We start from the raw sequence: 12,517 nt of genomic DNA on the forward strand, positions 1-12,517 counted from the left end.
GTTAGTGGCTTTCTAAGCTATGATATGAATGCTAATAAAAATAATTTTGATTAGCCTAATCCCCTTTATTAGCATTTTTCTACAAAATGGTGGCCACGGGGTAAGATGAGCCATTAGATGTGGGGCAAGTTGACTTACCCCATTGGTGGCTGAGCTTACCCAATATGGATGACACTTAAGTTTTCACATTTACTGGTCATATATGACAACAACATATATATATATATATATATATATATATATATATATATATATATATATATATATATATATATGACATCAGATGAGGAAGACCAGTTGTTAGATGTGGGGGATTATGTTGTGGCAAAATTCACAGGGAAGAAGAAAGTGCATTTCTTCATTGGCCAGATAATCAAATTGGATGTCTTCGAAATAGAGGCAAAATTTCTCAAAAGAAGCCGGTCATGCCATGGCTCTGCAAGAAAGCCAACCTTTGTCTTCAAAGAGAAAGATGAGGCTGTCCTGTCAAGACAGGATATTGTAAAAAATTGCCCCGCCCCTTTACTGTTGGGGGGACAGCACGGAGGGAGAGGCAAATGGTGTTCCCTTGCAATTTGAACGCTTGGAACATTGAATAATGATGAAATTATTATGGATGGAATGATTGCTGCATGTTTTAACCTACTGAAAGAAATAAGATTTTTTGGCACTGTTCTACTGTTTTAGTAATTTCTATAATATAGTACATCTCTCATTCCCTCTCTAACCATCCCTCTTTCTATCTATCTATGCATATCTCTCTCTCTATCCATCTATCTATCCCTCCCTATCCCATCTTGTTCTATCACCTCTCTCTTCATCTCCCCTTCTCTATGCAACGGCCCTATCCCCCACTTGATTGACTTGACTTGATTCACTGATTGCATTTCTAATAATAAAAGTTGTTTACTTTGTTAACCTAACATGTTTTGTGTTGGCTCAATTTACCCCACACAGTGGCTCATCTTACCCCGTGCATGGGGTAAGTTGAGCCACTTGACATTTTTTTTTCAAGAGGTAATATCACTCTAACCATAAGAGCTTATCAATTATTTTTTGCTCAGATAGTAACAGTACACTTTGAAATTTGGTATGGTGTGTAGACTGGAAGCAAAAATGGCTTTAACATGTAGTTATGATGAAAAATGTAAAAAGTGGCTCATCTTACCCCGCTCTCCCCTAGAGGCCCATTTCCAGCAACTCTCACTCCAGTGTTCTAATGGTACAATGTGTTTGCTCATTGCCTCAGAAGGCTAATGGATGATTAGAAAACCCTTGTACAATCATGTTAGCACAGCTGAAAACAGTTGAGCTCTTTAGAGAAGCTATAAAACTGACCTTCCTTTGAGCAGATTGAGTTTCTGGAGCATCACATTTGTGGGGTCGATTAAATGCTCAAAATGGCCAGAAAAATGTCTTGACTATATTTTCTATTCATTTTACAACTTACGGTGGTAAATAAAAGTGTGACTTTTCATGGAAAACACAACATTGTCTGGGTGACCCCAAACTTTTGAACGGTAGTGTATGTCCACTAATCTACATCCAATCCAATCCATATTAAACACTTCTGTGACCCAATCAGAGATCGTGGGCATCCGATGTAACTGTAAGACTAAGGCCCTGTCCACACGGCAACGGATTCAGGTGAATCTGATAAAATTGTTTATCGTTTCGGCCTGGCGTCCACACGGCACCGGCATTTTGGGTGCCCCAAAACGAAATCTTTTGAGAACGGGTTCCAGAGTGAAAAAATCTGGCAACGGCGCCGTTGCGAAGTCGTCTGGATGAGTAGAATGGATTTGTTTACGATGACGTCACAACCACATGACTGTCAGTGCTTCACACCGGGTAGAAGTGTAACGAACTCGATGCGAGTGGTCAACAAATCCTATAACTTGGTTCATGAAATGCGCTTACAAAATATTTTCACTGTGAATATTTGTGTAATGGTGCAAAGTGAGAGAGAGAGAGAGAGAGAGAGAATAGCCCTTAGGGCAGAGTCTTTAGTCCAAACACTGCGGAAGCAGTACCAAACCGCGCACCGCCTGTGCGCTTTTCAAAAACAATCCCGCCAGCAAACATAGGAAAAAAAAAAGAGCAATCTCACCTCTTCAGATGTTGGTTTAAGTCCGACAATACATTCCTCAAAAAGGGCATAGAAGAACAAAGTAATCCATCAACGTGTAGCTAGCATTCAATTTATTCCAGACCATTAAAGAATTCTGGAGGATCTCAGAATGTTGGCGTACCGGCTTCCATCTACCGCCATTCATTCCTCTTTCCGCGTCTTTTGTTTTACGCTACTGATTAATAATCAAAACTTTGTGTGGCTAATGCTACAGAAGAAGGGGTTTATGCGCATGCGTCTACTTCTATTGTTCTGGTGTCTCCGATGGGACCGTCTTACAGCGCACGTAGTGGTGTGGCATGTGTATTGCATTGTTTTCAGCAAGCGTTGCGCTGCCATATGGACCTGAAATTTTACTGATCCGTTGCCCATTTGGACGCGATATTTAAAAAAAAAAAAAATCTCGTTGCAGTTGTCGTGTGGATGTAGCCTAATATGAATGTGTAATGTAGTGCAGAAACTGAACTCAAACTAGTAAATAAGAATGATGCAATCCATTCTTCATTTTCTCTTCTCATGTTACATTCAGCCATGCATCTAGCCTAACTCTTTTTTTAAACTGAAGCATGTAAAACAGGTACAATCTAACAAATCCACAAAAATCAGGATAACAGATGAAGAAAATACATGGATGTAGACAAAAATAAATTAAGCAGAATAACTAGGCCTATAAAATTAATAAAACAAACAGGATAAATAAAAAGATAAATAAATAAATAAAAGACAAATTAAAAAATAAATAACCTTATCAATGCAGATGTTAGATATGCATCGTAGCCTAACATAGCCTACAGAATATTATGCATGTGCGTCATCTACTGGTGCATGTAGGATTCAGAACACAGCAGATGATTGCAAAGTTATAATCTGATTCAACCATACGTAGCCTAGGACCAGACAGCAGATTTTTCACCTCCAGCACTGACGGTCTCATGTTGCCATTTAGAAGTTGTTTGCATTGTTGTTCAATTTACAAATAGTATACTAGACTTTAGCTGCATATTTTTACTTTACAAGCTAGGCATTGGCGGCACGGTGGTGTAGTGGTTAGCGCTGTCGCCTCACAGCAAGAAGATCCAGGTTCGAGCCCCGTGGCCGGCGAGGGCCTTTCTGTGCGGAGTTTGCATGTTCTCCCTGTGTCCGCGTGGGTTTCCTCCGGGTGCTCCGGTTTCCCCCACAGTCCAAAGACATGCAGGTTAGGTTAACTGGTGGCTCTAAATTGACCGTAGGTGTGAATGGTTGTCTGTGTCCAGTGTATCGATCAAATCAATAGCTGGATGTCACAAAATTTTCTTCAGCTGAACACAGATAAAACAGAAGTAATTCTATTTGGAAAAAAAGATGAAAGACTCAGGATTACCACTATTCTTGACACAAAAGGGATTAAAACTAAAGAAATGGTTAAAAATCTTGGTGTTTTCATTGACAGCGAGCTAAACTTTGACAGTCACATGAAAGCAATCACTAAAACGGCATTTTATCACCTAAAAAACATTTCCAAACTAAGAGGACTTATGTCAAAACATGATCTGGAAAAACTAATACATGCCTTCATCTCTAGTAGGGTTGATTACTGCAATGGCCTTTTCACAGGCCTGCCAAAAAAGACCATCAAACGACTTCAGCTGGTTCAAAATGCAGCGGCTAGGGTTCTCACACGAACAAAAAGAACAGAGCACATTACTCCAATTCTAAGGTCCCTTCACTGGCTTCCAGTAAGCTACAGAATTGACTTTAAAGCATTGCTACTGGTGTACAAATCTCTAAATGGTACAGGGCCCAATTACCTCTCTGATATGTTGCAGCGACCTAACCCAATCAGATCTACCAGATCGCAACAGAAAAATTTACTATTAAAACCAGTTGTTAAAACTAGTGTAGCTATTCATCAAGGCATACATTTGATCACATACAATAAGTCAATAAATGGAGGAAACAAAGGAATACATTTTGTAATCCTGATTATTGATGATGTTTGCTGGAGGGCTCTGGAGTATCCATAATGTGCATACAGAATGTTATAAATCCATACTGATACAGTGATGCATGCAATTTCTCTCAACACAAACATTTGGATCGAATGAGCTCCATAGGTTACTGAGTGGCCTAATAATAGTTGCTCATAAAAGAAAAAATATATATCTTCCTTATATATCATGGAATTTTCATTTTCAGGCAACAGTCTATTCAGTCTAATTCTGACAGTTCTGCATTTAAAATGTTCATATACCAAATAATTGTATCACCTAAACTTGCTAGGTAGCTGATCACATGCATAGTAAAGTAGAAGTGCCAGCCAAAAACAGACTTCAAATTCAGTTGCTTGAGCTTGAAAATTTTACCGGGGGGCCTAAATTGTAATCTTTCATAGGGCACAAGATTTCTAGCGGCGCTCCGTTTGCAGATATATATAGTTAACATAAGTGTATTACAAACGAGTGTAGACATTTCCAAACTAAGAGGACTTATGTCAAAAAATGATCTGGAAAAACTTATACATGCCTTCATCTCTAGTAGGGTTGATTACTACAATGGCCTTTTCACAGGCCTGCCAAAAAAAAACGTCAAACGACTTCAGCTGGTTCAAAATGCAGCGGCTAGGGTTCTCACACGAACAAAAAGAACAGAACACATTACTCCAATTCTAAGGTCCCTTCACTGGCTTCCAGTAAGCTACAGAATTGACTTTAAAGCATTGCTGCTGGTGTATAAATCTCTAAATGGTACAGGGCCCAATTACCTCTCTGATATGTTGCAGCGGCCTAACCCAATCAGATCTACCAGATCACAACAGAAAAATTTACTATTAAAACCTGTTGTTAAAACAAAGTGTGGCGAAGCAGCTTTTAGCTACTATGCAGTACAGCTATGGAACCAACTGCCAGAGGACATTAAAAATGCTCCTGCTGTTGGCAGCTTCAAATCTAGGTTAAAGACCAAGTTGTTTTCAGATGCTTTCTGTTAAATAATTAATATTTTTACATTTTTTATAATCTTTACTTTCTCTGCATGTTTTAAATTTACTTTAATTTTATTCTCTTTTATTCTGCTAGTTTTTTTTCCCTTTCTCTTTCTTTTTCTCTTTGGCATTTTAATATTTTATTTCTACTGTTGTTTAATTCTTATTATTTTCTTTTAATTCTTTTAATTAATTATTTTAGAATAAAGATAAAATTATTTTATGTAATTTTATTTCTCTATTGTTTACTGTTTTGTTTTTACTTCTGTAAAGCACATTGAACTGCCATTGTGTATGAAATGTGCTATATAAATAAACTTGCCTTGCCTTGCCTTGTGTCTATGTGTCAGCCCTGTGATGACCTGGCGACTTGTCCAGGGTGTACCCCGCCTTTCGCCCGTAGTCAGCTGGGATAGGCTCCAGCTTGCCTGAGACCCTGTAGAACAGGATAAAGCGGCTAGAGATAATGAGAGGAGATGAGAAAATAGGCATCAAGTACATTTTGGGTGGTTTTAAGTGTTTTTGGCAGGTTTTGAACATATTTTGGGCTGGAAAACATCAGTAGTATCTGGCAACACTGGTGTGGACATTCGTTCTGTTTTTTTTTTTTATGAAGATGCAACAGTTAACAAGCAGCGTTCGTGCCGTGAGAGAGGTTTAAGTCTTTTAATTAAGTAGATAGTTTGAGCGAGCCTGCCGTTAACATTTAGAGCACAATAAACGTTTTCCACTTCTTAAATGATGGATATGTGAGTCTTAAAAGTCCATTTAAAAGTTTGGTACTCTGAAGTATTGAGGAGTTCAGAAGGAAGCATCTGATCAGCCCACCATCTTGCCACGAACCAAGATAGCCTTTTATTATCCCACAAGGGGAAATTTACATTGTTACAGCAGCAAAATATATAAAGAGAAAAAGATAAGGCATTGAAGGAGTAGTGCAAAAGTAGTAAGTATACAAAAAAGGATATCCATCCATTATCTCTAGCCGCTTTATCCTGTTCTACAGGGTGTCAGGCAAGCTGGAGCCTATCCCAGCTGACTACGGGCGAAAGGCAGGGTACACCCTGGACAAGTCGCCAGGTCATCGCAGGGCTGACACAGAATCATTCACACTCACATTCACACCTACGGTCAATTTAGAGTCACCAGTTAACCTAACCTGCATGTCTTTGGACTGTGGGGGAAACCGGAGCACCTGGAGGAAACCCACGCGGACACGGGGAGAACATGCAAACTCCGCACAGAAAGGCCCTCGCCGGCCACGGGGCTCGAACCCAGGACCTTCTTGCTGTGAGGCAACAGCGCTAACCACTACACCACAAGAGAGAGAGAATAAAAAAGAAATAAACTACAAATTTAGAGATTAAAAAAAAATTAACAAATTTGCATAAATTAAATGGTTTGCAGACAGGGGCGCCGCTGGGGGGGGAAGTTAGGACGATTCTAAGGGCCTGGCACTGACAGGGGGGCCTGTGAGGGATATTAATATTATTTTAATAGTATTGCCTTGTGTAAGTTTTTGAAATAAAATTTCATTTCATCTGTTAAAATATGCAAATTATACATGGTTATGATTTGCTATAACATTTTTCTTGAATTATTTATGACATTGTCATTTCACCCCTCCACCCTTTTTACTAATGGTACAGTCTGATTCTGGGAGCGGGACATGTGAAATGTGTAGCTCCGTGTATGCACAGAGCTGTTCGGCAAGGCAAGGCAAGTTTATTTATATAGCACATTTCATACACAATGGCAGTTCAATGTGCTTTACAGAAGTAAAAACAAAAACAGTAAACAATAGAGAAATAAAATTACATAAAATAATTTTATTTTTATTCTAAAACAATTAATTAAAAGGATTAAAAGAATTAAAAGAAAATAATAAGAATTAAACAATAGTAGAAATAAAATAATAAAATGAAGTAGTAGTTTAAATAGGAGGAGAAAAAAGAAACCAGCAGAATAGAATAAAGAATAAAATAGAATAAAGTTAAAGTAAAATTAAAACATGCAGAGAAAGTAAAGATTATAAAAAATGTAAAGAAGACAATATTAATTATTTAACAGAAAGCATCTGAAAACAGCTTGGTCTTTAACCTAGATTTGAAGCTGCCAACAGCAGGAGCATTTTTAATGTCCTCTGGCAGTTGGTTCCATAGCTGTACTGCATAGTAGCTAAAAGCTGCTTCACCATACTTTGTTTTAACAACTGGTTTTAATAGTAAATTTTTCTGTTTCGATCTGGTAGATCTGATTGGGTTAGGCCGCTGCAACATATCAGAGAGGTAATTGGGCCCTGTACCATTTAGAGATTTGTATACCAGCAGCAATGCTTTAAAGTCAATTCTGTAGCTTACTGGAAGCCAGTGAAGGGACCTTAGAATTGGAGTAATGTGCTCTGTTCTTTTTGTTCGTGTGAGAACCCTAGCCGCTGCATTTTGAACCAGCTGAAGTCGTTTGATGGTCTTTTTTGGCAGGCCTGTGAAAAGGCCATTGCAGTAATCAACCCTACTAGAGATGAAGGCATGTATTAGTTTTTCCAGATCATTTTTTGTCATAAGTCCTCTTAGTTTGGAAATGTTTTTTAGGTGATAAAATGCCGTTTTAGTGATTGCTTTCATGTGACTGTCAGTTTAGCTCGCTGTCAATGAAAACACCAAGATTTTTAACCATTTCTTTAGTTTTAATCCCTTTTGTGTCAAGAATAGTGGTAATCCTGAGTCTTTCATCTTTTTTTCCAAATAGAATTACTTCTGTTTTATCTGTGTTCAGCTGAAGAAAATTTTGTGACATCCAGCTATTGATTTGATCGATACACTGGTAGAGACATTCAAGGGGGGCATAATCATTAGGTGATAGAGCAAAATAAATTTGGGTGTCATCTGCATATCAGTGATACAAAATTGAATTTTTATTGATAATTTGCCCAAGTGGGAGCATATAAAGGTTGAAAAGTAATGGTCCAAGAATCGACCCCTGGGGGACACCACAGGTCAAGGACATTGACGTTGAGGAACAATTTCCCATGGTAACAAAGAAGCTTCTATCTTTTAAGTATGAATTTAACCAATTGATAACTTTACCAGTCAATCCAACCCAGTGTTCAAGTCGATATAGCAGTATGTTGTGATCAACAGTATCAAAAGCTGCACTGAGGTCCAGTAATACCAGGACCGATGTTTTGTCTGCATCAGTATTAAGACGTATGTTATTTATAACTTTAATCAGCGCTGTTTCAGTGCTATGATTGGCACGAAATCCTGACTGAAAATTATCAAAACGGCTGTTTGATATCAAGAAGGCAGTTAATTGATTGAAGACAATTTTTTCAAGGATTTTCCCGATGAATGGTAAATTTGATATTGGCCTGTAGTTATTTAATACTGAAGGATCCAGATTATTTTTTTTAAGTAGGGGCTTTACAACGGCTTTTTTTAGGGACACAGGAACAACGCCAGTCTCCAGGGATGTATTTATAATTTGAAGCACATCTGTAATTATAAGATGAAGAACAGACTTAAAAAAGTTGGTGGGCAGAATGTCCAATTCAGATGTTGAGGAACTGAGATTTTGTACAGTTTTTTCAAGAGTCTCATAATCAATTAAACAAAATTCTGACATTGTGTTGAAGTTATCTGTCATTGGTGATTGCAGTTTTTCAATTTTTTGCAACTGAGATATATTATGAGGAATATTCTGCCGTATTTTATCAATTTTACCTTTGAAAAAGGATGCAAACTCATTGCATTTATTAACTGAGAGAAGTTCAGGTGCTAATTGTGGTGGGGGATTAGTTAGCTTCTCTACTGTTGAAAATAGCACACAGGCATTGTTCATATTTCTGCTGATGATGTTGGAGAAGAAAGACTGTCTTGCTTTACGAATTTCATAATTATAATTACAAAGCATCTCTTTATGGATTTGATAATGGATGTGAAGTTTAGATTTGCGCCATTTTCTTTCAGTCTTTCTACATTCTCTCTTTAGCAGTTTAACAGCCGGGTACTGCTTCCATGGTGCTTTCTGCTTATCATTGACTCTTTTGATTTTGAATGGAGCAATATCATCCATAATTTGGGTCATATTTAAATAAAAAATTTTCAGTAAATCATCTACAGAGTCTGACATTTTGGTTGAGTTCTGAGAGAGAGCTTGCTCAAAGAGAGCACATGTGTTGTCTTTTATGAATCTCCTACCTATAGTCGTTGAGCTGTTCTGAATGTGAGGAGACATAGAAACATCAAAGAAAACACAGAAATGATCGGATAAGGCCAGGTCAACAACAGTATTAGAAACAGTAAGACCCTTTGTGATGACGAGGTCAAGAGTATGACCACGAGAGTGGGTCGGCCCCTGTACATGTTGTACTAGGTTGAAGTTGTCAATAATTGCAAGTAGTTCTTTGGCATAAATGTTATCAGTATTATCTACATGCAAGTTAAAATCCCCAGATATAATAAGACAATCAAACTCTAAGCAAATGACTGATAACAGTTCACCAAACTCTTCAAGAAAGACTTTGGCTGAATGTCTCGGAGGCCTATAAATAGTTAATAATAATATGTTAGGAGAGCATGTAACAAGTGCACATAAGTGTTCAAAGGACATAAAATCACCAAGTGAGGATTGTTTACATTGAAAAGAGACTTTGAATATATTTGCGATCCCTCCACCTTTCCCTTGTCGGGTAACATTCAAAAAATTAAAATTTGGGGGAGCTGCTTCAATAAGGGTGGTAGCACTATTTGCTTGATCCAGCCAGGTTTCAGTTAGAAGCAAAAAATCAAGATTGTGTTTGCAAATAAGATCATTAATTAAAAATGACTTGTTTAAAAGTGATCTAATGTTCAGAAGAGCTAGCTTTACAGAAAGTCTAGAAGTAATATCTGCTTGTGCACTCTGATGCTGTTTTAAAACAGGAAGGAGATTAGATTGGTTCACCCCCAGGGTTAAATGTGCTCTATGTTTTCTGTTTCTTATCAACACAGGAACAGAGAGTGGCATAGGCACATTGGGTCCCAGCTGGTTTTCAACACTACACCCATTTGCAGGGACCCAGAGTACATCAAACAAGACTTTCTAAATGTTCCATTTGGTTTGAGGGTGAAAGGATTGGAGATGACATGTATCTTTTGGATGGTGAAAAAGATTTGTAGCCAGCTGAAAGTCCTGGGCGAACACAATTTTGATGAACTGGGTACACTGCTTGTCGCGACAGATTTGGGCTGGAAAAAGAGAGTGTAGCCATTGGGAGCAATTTTTTCATGCTATTTGGGAAATCCATCCGAGGGGAAGTGGAGTCCTCTGTCTTTGAATGTTGGGAGTCTTGCAGGTCAGATGTCTGTGTGTCCTTGATGACGACTTGCAAAGATGATTGTTTAGGCTTTGTAACTATGTCAGTCTGTGACATCTTATCAACTGTTTTCCTCAATGCTGGCTGAGAAAAGATTGCAAGTCTGTAATGGTCTACTAAGACTTTGGCTCCAATCCAGCTGAGTTCAGTACTATTTGGCTTGTAAAATTCTCTGCGATTCCAGAAAAGGTTAAAATTGTCTATGAAGTTCATACCAAATGAAAAACAAGTTTTTCCAAGCCAGGTGTTAAGACTGAAGAGTCGAGAAAAAGCAAAACTTCCTCTCGCTGGGAGTGGGCCACTGATAAAAGATTGAATTCCAGTCTTATAGAGCTCAGAAAAAAGTTTTCTGAACTTTTCTGAAATCATCTTGGACAAACAGCTGTTCTCTGAAAACATCATTTGCTCCCACATGCACAACAATATGTTTAATAGTTTTATGCTCGGACATGAGTTTCAAAATGCTGTCTTTGGTGTCAGAGATGGATGCATTTGGAAGGCAACAAATAATCATCCCATAAACTTTTAATTGTCTTACAGTGGAATCACCAAGAACAAGGGTTGTGGGATCAGGTGGTGTTACGAGCTGCTTTTTGCCTCTTCCCACAGCTCTTCGATCTTGGTGCAATCTCTTTTTACTATGTGTTTGTCCGCTTGAAAAATCCTCTTCCACATCCCTGAGGCATTCAAATTTGTTCTGAAGCCTTATGGGCTGTGGATTTTCCATAGGATTGTAGATCCTATTGTAATTTGTAGAACGAGCTGGTGTTGAAGTAATTACTCTTCTGTTTTTATTTTTGGGCTTGCCACCCATCATTTGCCAGTTTTCTGTACTCACATTTTGCCCAGCTTGATTGATGAATTCTTCCACTTGATCTGCAATGTCCTCGGTCTGTCGGAGTGCAATCTCTGCATTCTCAGCCACTGTTTCTGTACTCCTTTCCTGAGATATCGCTTTTAATTCGTCCGTCTTTGGCAGAGCATCAATCTTTGATTCCAGAATAGAAATCCTCTGTTCTAGTTCCATGCATTTTCTGCAGGATTTTTTGCTCCCTGGCATTTTGTTTTGAAAACTAACTTATCTTATAAAGATGAAAAAAAAAAAAAAAAGTGGAAATTAAATTAAAATTAAATTAAAAGCTTATAAAGATGAAAAATAAAATGAGAAAAAAAGTGGAAATGAAATGAGAAAGTAAAGTATAGAAATAAAGATCAAGAAAGCAGGAGCAAAGCAAAGAAGCATCCTACTCGCTTGAGTAGGAGGAGCAGTGTTAGTGCAGCCATATAGTGCTAACACACTATATGGCCAAACCAGTGTTAGCGCAGCTTAGATTAGCTGTCAGTTTTTCTATGTGCGCAACAAAGGTGTACATTCTAGAAGTTGCTAAGCAGGAGCAGGTGTGATAAATTATGAAGTCCGGATATCACACTGTGTGAAAAAAAAATCACCTTTTTTCATAGGTATCTTAATTATACAATAAAGTCTAGATGTTTTGCCATTGTTCATGTGTGGATTTGTTGATATTGTTAAGTATTTGTAACAAGATGAGTGTTACCTCCTCCTTCTACCTCCCTGCTGCAGAGTTCACTAAAGAGGGACTGAGGCTGATTTGATCAAAAATACAAATGATTTCTTTATTGTGTACAAACAAAATATTGAGGACCAGCAATACAAAGTCTCCCGAAACATACCCAGGTCGGCCTTAGCCAATGACACAACACATCTTCATGCAAAAAAAAAAAAAACTTCATAAGAGAGGCAACACAGCAACTAGTAAATTGCACACATCAAAAAGGAAGCACAGCAACTGGCAAATGGCTACACACCCCTCAAGAAGGGCAACACAACAACCTGTATGCACTACACACACTATATGGCCAAACCAAAATACATAAGTGTGAAACTACAAATCAAGACTGGGCCTCTGTATGGGGTAGTAAGTAAAGCTGAGCTCTCAATACAAAATAAAAAAAACAATTTGGTCCTTGGAGGTGTGACCTTACAATACTAAAATTACCACAGGGGAAAAGCGGCAATTATCTGCCCATTGGTAATTGGTATAGCAGCTAA

The sequence above is a fragment of the Neoarius graeffei genome, chromosome 3 (genome assembly GCF_027579695.1).
Source record: "Neoarius graeffei isolate fNeoGra1 chromosome 3, fNeoGra1.pri, whole genome shotgun sequence".
NCBI classification, from domain to species: Eukaryota; Metazoa; Chordata; class Actinopteri; order Siluriformes; family Ariidae; genus Neoarius; species Neoarius graeffei.